General features: G+C 37.1%; 1 long non-coding RNA gene across 1 annotated transcript; it reads right to left on the reverse strand.

Moving 5' to 3' along the window:
• Positions 1–4,077: 4,077 nt before the first annotated feature.
• On the reverse strand, positions 4,078–9,610 carry LOC310890009. The gene is made up of 3 exons (XR_014576967.1): positions 9,360–9,610; positions 8,750–8,821; positions 4,078–5,472 (listed from the first exon to the last, which is right to left on the reverse strand). It is a non-coding gene; the product is annotated as an uncharacterized lncRNA (long non-coding RNA).
• Positions 9,611–10,183: the final 573 nt, after the last annotated feature.

Genomic DNA, 10,183 nt, shown 5'->3' on the forward strand with positions numbered 1-10,183 from the left:
AAACACATTGACAGATATATCTAACCGTGGCTATTAAGTGTGTCGACTTAAATAAAATTATCAGCTCTGTAGGACCAGTCATTTTCACTAGAATGGAGGTAATTGAGGAAGATTGTTTGTATCCCTTTATACACATTCCTTGTGTACAAACAAGCACTTAACAAATCTACAACTGGACAGTTTGGTAGCACGATTCAAATGGCTCTTGTCTTCTCACGACTATGCCTGTATAATATAATCAGTTCTGAACTTCTTTTATGGAAGCTGCAAGAGAATATGGTGATTGCAATGGGAGCAAATGCAAAGGGAAGACCATGAAATGCATACGCAAATTCAGGGTAAAATGTTCAAAGTTTACCAACTTCTAATAGAGATGTAGTCATTAAATACTTGTGGCATTAGTGATCCTTTAAAGTAATTGAAGAGGAGATGATTAGGAGACCAGACAGTTGAAGAAGTTGTGTAGAATAACGGAGAGAAAGACAGCAAAAAATAAGAATAAAGGACTGCAAGAAAGGAAAAAGAGGAAGAAGGATTAGACAGGAAATCAAGGAAGGCAGGAGAAATGAAACATTGGTGAAGAAAGAAGGGAGATGAAGGATGAGTCAAAAAAAAAAGAGGAAATAGAAAAAGATATAGAAAAAGCATTGCAGAGGAAAATATGAGAAAAAAAAGTAAAACATAAATTAGAGATTGAAGAAAAGACGGAGAAGTGTTTGAAGAATGGGATGAAAGGTCGAAGTAGAGAAATAAAGAAATCAAATTGGGGAAAAAAAAAATGCCCCAAGCAATCTAATATATCTTTGAAGTTTTTCCTACTTTGAGTGAGGGTTTGGACAAGATGACCTTCAAAAGACCAATGAAACCTGAATTATGTAATTACAGTTATTACAGTTCTCTGCATCTTTATTTGTACAGCCACAATACCTAAAGATTATGTCTATGAAGGAGAAAATTAAGAATAATGCCAAGCAAGATACCTGTTTCTAGAAACAGCTTCTAGATCCAGGGGTCCCTGGGAAAAATGAGAAAACAAATAACTTTTACAAACAACTGATGATACTGAAGAACTGTAAAATGCTGATGATTAAGTAATTACAGACAATGTCTGTCATGGTTCATGGGTCTAAGGCACGCGGGATATTCCTCTGGCTCAGTTACTTGATCATTATATTACTTTTTAAAGTCTTTTCACAGTCTTAAGCCTTCGTTTTTTCCCTTATGCAAATTCAGGTAAAGACATTGCTATTTTATGTAGTGTACTTCATCTGTAGTTGGAAGGTTCTATAAAAGGGTGCAGGAAATTCCCTTAAGTGTAAAACAAACCATTCAAAGGCATTGTTTTCCTTGAGAGGGTGAAAAGTATTCCAAAACAAGTAGTGTGTTGATATTCAAATCTTACAATTTCTTTAACTAGGTTATAAATTAATTGCTATGATTTAAAGAAAATTGCTGGCCTCCAAACTAAAAACCCACTGAAATACTGAACTGAAAGCTTTATTGCCCTCTACGATCAATGCTACTAATTCTTTGGGCATTTTTACATAGACAATTGCAGTTCCAGGCCTACTGTCTCTAGTGTGTATTTGGAGGCTGCTAATGGAAAAATCAAACACAAGCTCTGTTTTCCATTCGGTTCCCTAGCTCTCAGGATTCATTGTGATAAGACAGAGTGGTGTGAGAGACTTTCTTCTTCCTTTACCAACCATCATAGAAGAACACAGGTATTTTTTTTTTTTTTCTGGATTTCCAGAAGCCAAGAGTTTTGCTTTGATTCTTCATACAAAGCAGGTCACTAAGGAATCAATTGAGAAAAATAATTGCACAAAGGAACTGGCAAATCCCTGTAAATGTTAGCTCGACTTAATTTTTTATAAGAATCACCTATCTGACTGCAGTCATATTCTGCCCAGGAACGTGGTCCAAACAAACATAAAATAGACATTTGTCCAAATGTTATGGACAAATAACCAGTATGCTTGCGTAGATCTCCTTAGCTCCATCTTGATTCCTTTTCCCAGAGGAGGAGCAGATGTAGGTACACGGCCTTTTGAATTCTAAAGGAGTTCACTAGAGAGAGGGTCTGGACAGAAAATGAGACAACCTCCTCTTGCTTTCTTGGAAGGAAGGAATAGAAACTGAAGAAGACCTGCTTTGCATGGTGGAGTCTGTGACTACATCTGTTCTAGTAAATTAAACATAGAATAATTCAGATTTGAAAAAAACTCCAGTTCTAAACTCCCTGTCAGACTGAAAGTTAGATCACATTACTCTGGGCTTCATCATTGTTACAGTAAAGAGCTTTTTACCTTATCTAATTGAAATTCGTCTTTCTGCAGCTTGATTTCATTGTTTTGTCTTTTCTCCCTGCATGAAAGCTGTATGTGCTTGGGAATGTATCTGACAGTGAGGCTAGCTTTCATAGAATGCCATATTCAAGCTATTATCCTTAAAAATGGCTTGCCTGCTTCTGAATTGCCTTTTACAAGTGGTCCTTGGCTGGTGTCAAGTCTTGAGGCATGCTCAAGAATCATTTGGGAGAGTGATAATAGTTTGGGGTCAAAATCTTGATATAGGCCACTATGACAATTTCACAGTATAACTGCCTAAGTTCCAGTGCCCAGAAATGCTTACTGGGAAAGTTAAATTTGCCACTGTAGACATAGATGTGTATGGAAAAGACCGTAGCAGTAAGAGATCCCAAAGCCAAGGACATGAAGTCCAAGGATAAATGTCGAAGTACCACAGCCTCCCTCCCTGTGGACTGATGTCCTCTAAAGACAGTGAATATATACTGGCTATTTTGAGATAATGAGGAACACAATTTCTTGTGAGAAAAGCAAGCTTTTTACAAGTGATGTGTGAGTAACCAGCATCTATCACTGATATTACCAAAAAGGTATAATGTTTCTTAATATTAGTAAGTTCCAACTTTACTGATTAGTTCTCAGCGTGCTATTGTACAATCCCTCAGTATCGTATATACATAATTTACTTGGTGGTCTAGCCATAGAGTTCTCTGCTCCTAGCATACAATTATGCTCTGTTCCCTAACATTTCACCTATATTGTGAATCTTCTGAAAATAGTTCAGAAACATGCTTTCATTATCTCAGAGAGGTTGCCCACCACTGATTTATTCCCTGTCTCCAAAGTTAAAAACATCAGCTCTGGAAAGATATTTTTCACTGTCAAAAATTGACTTTGTTTGTTTGTTTATTCTTTTATTCATTCAGTGTCTGCTGCCACCCTTTGGAGTCCTTCTGGTTTGCTTTCAATTAAAATGAAGACCTCAACATCATTTCTGATCTTTGCTGTACTTTCTGTGAGCTCTGATTGTTTGTACGGTCAAAATATCAGTCTACCAAACAAAAAAGGACACTGAGACAAATTCCCTGTGGCTAGTGCAAACAATTTTATTGGTATTAAATATATTAATGTCCTTGAAACCATGAGGATGGAAATTATCAAATAAAATCTTCACGCTTCTTTTGTTCAGCAAGCAAGACTGATGGATCAGATACTCATCTGGTGTAAACGGACATATACACAGGCTGATAATGGTAATTGTTAGGTAAATTTTTATGTGGCTGGTATAGGTGTGAGTCGATGCCTTTCTAAACTTTACATAGGTAGGCTTTACTTTCTAAACTCAACTCCATTTTCTTACAAGGATGATTGCTGGTTATCATCAGAAGACAGGCTATTTTCATGTAAAATATATGCAGAATGGACCACATAATTAGCAGGAAATTGTCAGTTAAAATATCCTGATTTACTCATGGTTCTTTCAGAAAAAAAAAAAAAAAAAAGGCCTGAAAAGCAAGCCATTACGAAAGTGCTTCTTAAAGACTATCAGGTCATTTGATGCTTTAATCTCTATGTGGTCAAACATCATAAAGAATATGACTCCTGAACCACAGTCAAGGAAGTTCCCGGTGGGTAACTAACTGCTACTGACTTTCGTACAGCACACAAATGTGTGCCCTGAATGTTCCTAAATTGCTTCAAAAGTTCTCTCATGACCCTAACGAAGCACGAGAGGGGCCTGACATTTTGGAGGACGGAAGATCAAAGGTAACCCTGTGACATCCTGAAGCTTTGTTTTTCATTTCAGTGGAACAAAATCTGTCTTCTCAGGTAAAGACATAAGGATTTATTCCAACTGAAAGAATCAGAATGTTTTATTTGATCTCACAGGACTGCTAAATGAAACAATGCTACATTTCCAAATTAAAAATTGGCACAAATAACAAGAAAGAAGCAAATAAAACTAAAACCAGTTAACAGAAGCCTCTAATCACTTAAATATACCTGCAAGTTAGAAAGGTATATTACTGTTGGTCTGACTTCTGAAGTGATAATATTTCAGCGCACCTTCACTGATGTTAGCACAGTTATTGGTTTAAAATGCGCAACAATCTATTTTTATTTGTGCCTCTCAATGCTTTCTCCTTATCTCTCACAATAAAAACCGAGCTGCAAGAAGTGTAGTGTATTTGTTTGAGACTACTGTGATCATTTAGGTTGACCTTCTGTGACACAGTTTGTCTTGAAAGGCAAGTATCTGATCATGCTGACTGCATTTTATTTACTGAATGAGTGAAGAGACCACATTTGTTTCCCAAGAAGTTACTCTCAATTGCAGAAAGTGAAGAACTGTGAGATCTTCAGATGGAAGCTGCTGTGGGGAAGCACAGATCATATATTTATGAAGATGAATGAATATAAGATGGGAATAGGTAAAGTTTGTCGAGTGCTTTTCTGACCCTAACTGCCCACAAAAGCACTTCAAGTACCACCTAAATGAAGGCTAAGGTGTGAGAGTCAAACACAGCATATTAGAAAGTTGCTGGTTTCCTAATGAATCTTGTGCTTCTACAGCAGTCCAAAGAAGATTTATTCTGACTCATAGACTCTTATCTTAGTCCCTTTCCATTCCGGTGAAAGCATAAACCAACAGATTACCTAATCAAGAATAAGGCTTCCTAAGAAAGTGGAAAGCTTCAGTGAATCATGAAGTCATTCCACCATTTGTGTCTGATAACTCAATACCTGTAATCTTTGCTTCACTAAACAATCATAAAGGCCATTTAACTTCCTATCACTTTTAAATCCCGAACACTCGCTCTGAGGAAAAGATGTAGTAAGTGGGCATTTGAGTGACATCTTCCACCCAAACTCTCTGTCTGTCTTCAATGTAGGAGTGTGTTTACAGATGCCTGGGTAACGCAAGGGACTTCTGATGACTTTTCATATGTAGAGAGATCTCCCACTCTCTCAAAATGAGTCCGGATTCTGAACTAAGCAAGTGTGTTAAGGTTGTTACCAATTTAACAGAATCTAGGGAAAAATTAATTTGATGATTTCAGTCCACTTTTCAGAAGTCGGGAGCATGTGTCACAACCCACAGCTGGCTCGTTGCACACTTTTTGGAAGTCTCTTCTCTCTTTCTTTAAATGCCCACTTGTCACTAGAAAACAAACAAGCAAAAAAACACCTCATTTTTCTCCCTGATGCTGTTTTTCTCCTTTTGATTTTGAAAGCATGGTGGAGTAAATCTAGCCAAGACCTTGGGTATTTGAACTATATGCTGAATCACTGTTGGTAATTATAGAAATAGAATAAATAGTCTAGAATCTCAAGGTAAGCTTGATACATTTCAATATTTTCTGATCAGAAATGCAGCTAGTGCTCTTGGAATTAGTCTATTAAAGCTGCTTTGCAAATTCTCCTGATATCACTTCATATTATTTCCCCTTAAATCTCTATCTTTCTGAAGAACATTTCAATATTGGGTCAGATTATGAATATTAAAGGCTCTCCAAAATCCACACTAATTTTAAACTACAGGCACTGTGAATTGCAAATGACCTCAACTGTTTAAGCCTCATAGTGTATGTGACTCATCTGCTTCCAAAAAATCAGGTCGTGAAATTTTATGTGTTCACAACTCACGTCCCTGAAATACCAAATTCTTGTTATGGTTCTCCACACTTTTCATTTCTGATGTATTTTTAAAAGAGAATTTAAATTTCTAGCCTGATAAAGACCTGTTATCAGAGTTCCACAGTGCCCTGCTGAAGACTAAAGACTTCTCTGCAAGCACTGGGTAGGGTTTCCCTGACACCACAATACCCTGTCTTGAACATAGCTGCTGTGCTTCTCTTCTGGGTCACCCCAAGGTATCGTATTATCATGTGTGACTATGGGGCAATGATTTTCAAGAATTTCCTTGCTGAGATTCAGGATAGACACATCATAGAATGCCAATGGAATGCCATATTCTGCAGAAAAGTAATTATTCATGAGAATTAAACTAATGAGCTCAAGACTAATCAGTCTTCCATTGTTGGTAGACTAGGTAACAAATCTAGTTACATATACATACATAAATGTGAAGATGTGAACAGAAAGATGTGAATATTGTGAGAGGCCAACCTAACAACCTCTTTTTTGTAATCCCACCTCTCTCCTCACCTTTCTTTTCCTCAATGCAGAAAATGTTGTCACTATTTTTCATCACAATGCAATAAAACACTGTGAAGCTAAAATAAATATTTAACAGCATAGAGAGACAAGGATGTTTTGCATAAGGAGCTGTTGAATTGCTTGACTAAAATAGATGACAGAAAATACAGAAAACAGTGGCCATGATGAAGTTTTGGTTACTTTCTCTGCTGTGTCCACAAAGCTGTAGACTGGCACAGAAAGACTGGCAAAATCTGCGGATAAGTTTGCCTGTCTTGCCTAGAAAACCCGCAAATGATGAACTTCTTAAAGATGCTGATTCATATGATCTAAAATGCCTTTTTTTTTTTTTGATCTTTAAGTGGTTTTTGTTTTGTTTTGTTTTGTTTTGTTTTTTTTTGAGAATGGCAGACAAGTACACACACAGCTGCTTCCTTACTACTCCTCATGAGGGAGAAAATATGAGCATGAGAAAACTCATGGGATGAGTTAAAGCCAGGGGTATCACTTACCAATTACTTTTGCAGTCAAAACAGAATCAACCTGAGGAATTGACATAACTCGTTGCCAATTAATATAATAGTTAGTTATGGGTACTGGGAAACAAAAAACAACAGCAAAAAGAAACACACCTTAAAGTCATTTAGGAAAAACACCTTTCTGACCTCTGAGCAGGCTCAGCTTCACTCCTCTCCAGACTTCTCTCTTCCTCCCTTGTTATCATGTCAAATTATATTCAGTGCCTTCAGTGAGGCAAGAAGGTGGTGCAGGGTGGGTGGTTACAGTCAATACACAGCAATTTCTCTCTGATGGTCCTTCCTTACTCTTTTCCTCTGCACTGCTGTGGGTCCTCCATGAGCTGTAGGGAATATCTACTCCACCATGATTCAACTCCTCCTTTGACCTTCGTGTTCCCTCTGCTCTTTCTCACTCTTACCCTTCCTTCTCTGTCCATGGGGCACTTTCTGCCCTTTCTTAAATACACTTTCACAGAGGCACCACAAACTCTGCAGCTATGGCCTGCAGTGTTTCCATTGTGGAGCTGGCTGAAAAAGCCTGTGTCTGGCACAGGGCAGCTCTTGACCTCTTCTTATAAAGAATAATCTTGCACCCCCCTGCTACCAAAACCTTGGCTTGTACACCTGATACAAAAGCAAACCTAAGCAGTGAAAAGAACAGATGCTTTTTGATGCTTAAATTAGTGCAAATCTTTTCCATTCTTATGTTCTTCCATCCGCAGCTTACTGGATAAAGTGCTTTCCAGCTCCCATAACAACCAGCAAGGCTAAAGTACCCTGGATCAGCTGTTCTTTTACCTGATCCTTAAATCTTTTCAATACAAATGAATTTAGATAGGTAACTTTTATGTTTTTTTGTTATGGCTGATTATGTCTGGAAGAGAATTTTTGCTAGTAGCTTAATGTGTAACACAAAGATTTTTCTCCTAGGTTGTAAACATTTAGTATAAGTTTTAATTAACCCTTTCTTTGTTAGACTGGCTCAACAAACAAAAGGTCTTAAGTCTATTGCAATTAGTTGGCCTTTTGCATGGCAGCACCTTTCCTAGATCTCTATTAGCATTTAAATGAAGAAAGGTCAACTGCACACATTATAGCTCAGTTGTACAAAGCCAACCAAATGATGAGCGAAAAAAATACAATACTGTAATAAAAGTAAGAGTTAGGAAGCACACTTGGAAGGTATATTGGCTTAACCCAATTTTGAAGAAAGGTAGAAAAGCAAGATGAAATGTTACTTCTAACTCAAGTGTTCTTTCTGTTCATGTTTTCTTTGATTAGTGGTAAGTTGCCTTCTTTACAGAAGGCCCCAAATCTGTTTGACTTTATACAGTCTGGAATCTGAAGTTACTCCAGATTTATTTTGCTCTAGATAGAAGCAGAATTTGACCCAAAGGCTTCTAAATCAGATCACTGGTTTTCCACTTGGTTATTAAACCTGATAATCAGATTCAGTGTCTGGCATAGAAAGTCCCCACATTGCTTTTGCTGGAAGGACAATTCTAAAGAAAAACAATTTCATATCTGTTCTTTGCCTTATACTTTCTCATATCTCTTATACTTTCTCAAGATATCAATTCTGGCCAAAATCAGAAGTAAGATATAGTATAAGTGGAATTTTATTTTGACTCAGACTGATATTACCGTAGTTGTATTACCATCAACGCACCACAGTTTCTGTAATCCATGCAAATTTTCTGTAAAATACTGTAAAAACAGGTGTCCTTGTTCAGTTCTGTAGGTGTGAGATTATATACTTGCCTGACTGCAAGAGGTAGAGATGCTCCAAATGTACACAACAGGTGTACGTAGTCCTGATTTCAGTGAAGGTAGCTTGAAAATGAACAGTTGAAAATGAACCATTAAAAAAAAAAAGTTTTTTTTAGGACCATAAAAGTTACCTGCTTCCTGTTTTAGACTTATCAGAACATCTAATCATCCTGTACTGCGTCAGCTTCTCAAGGGAAAAAGAAATACTTTAATTTCACCAGCCTGATGCCCTGGGGTAAGACATATTTCACCAGCCTGAGGGCCTGGGGTAAGACATATGGTTTGGGATTTAACTTTTCTAGAAAATTTACACTTCTAGGTATCCTGAGAAGAACCCCTAGTAATAGGTCTACCCAAAATCCTCTTGTGGAACAAGACATAAAGCCATATTTTCGTAGTTTCTGGCATGATAACCTGTTCAGTTTGTGTTCCAAGAACACAAGGTGAGTCCTAATGTAATTAATACAAAAGCAGAAAATGGCATAAGTGTTTTTGCTAAAAATAAAATAAGATTAAATATATAGATAATAAGAATGTGGGGCCATGCTATCAACATCTGTGGTATGTCACAGAACCCAACCATAGCCTCATGGCTGCTCACAGTAATCTGTACTCTCCCCTTCTCACAGTCTCTTTCTGTCACATAGAAAGGAAGAGTATTCCCAAAGGGCAGGTCCCACCATGCTAAAATAAGCAGCTAAGAAAGCTGGGATCTACTGCGTTTCTGAAGGTGTCTAATCCCTCCAGAAAAACAGCCTTGACAGTGGCTCACTTAACTACTCACTTAACTATGAGAAAGCTAAATTTAACTGAGGTGATCCTACCACAGGTGTTTGTTATTACTTAAGTTGAGCAAATAATTCTCCTCTAGAAAGGTTCCTTTAGATCTTTGTTTGCACAAAGCATGGTGCTCAGTGGTGCTCTGATTCAAGAATCAGATTCTTAAAAGCATTTCAGATGCTAATAAAGCATGAAAAGGTAATGGAGACATTTATATTTTGAACAGTGCATCAGCCACCCATGATTTACCCAGATGAAAAATTTCTCTTTATTCATTTTAATAAATTAAATTACTTTTATTGTACTGCTTATCCTCTCAAAAGGAAGGTAATATAGCTACATGTAGACAAGACTGCATGCAATCCTCTATAAAAGCGTCCAGTTGACCCCACATTGATCATTTCTGATTGGTCAAAGTAATGTTTTATTTATTCTCTTCCGTGATTGGGTAAGTATGCCAGAAGATGTGTTCTTAAAATAAAATGCATTAAAATGAATATTTTTTAGAAATCTTTTGCACATCTTTGCGATTCTATTCCTGTCATAGTCTAGTAAGGCCCTTTGATGTAGTCATAAGAAAGCAAGATTTGAGTAATGGTAATAGATGCCCAAAATTTCAAATTAAAAGTACTTTTCAAGGGGGAA

This window comes from Anser anser (genome assembly GCF_964211835.1).
Source record: "Anser anser genome assembly, chromosome: Z".
Taxonomy (NCBI): Eukaryota; Metazoa; Chordata; class Aves; order Anseriformes; family Anatidae; genus Anser; species Anser anser.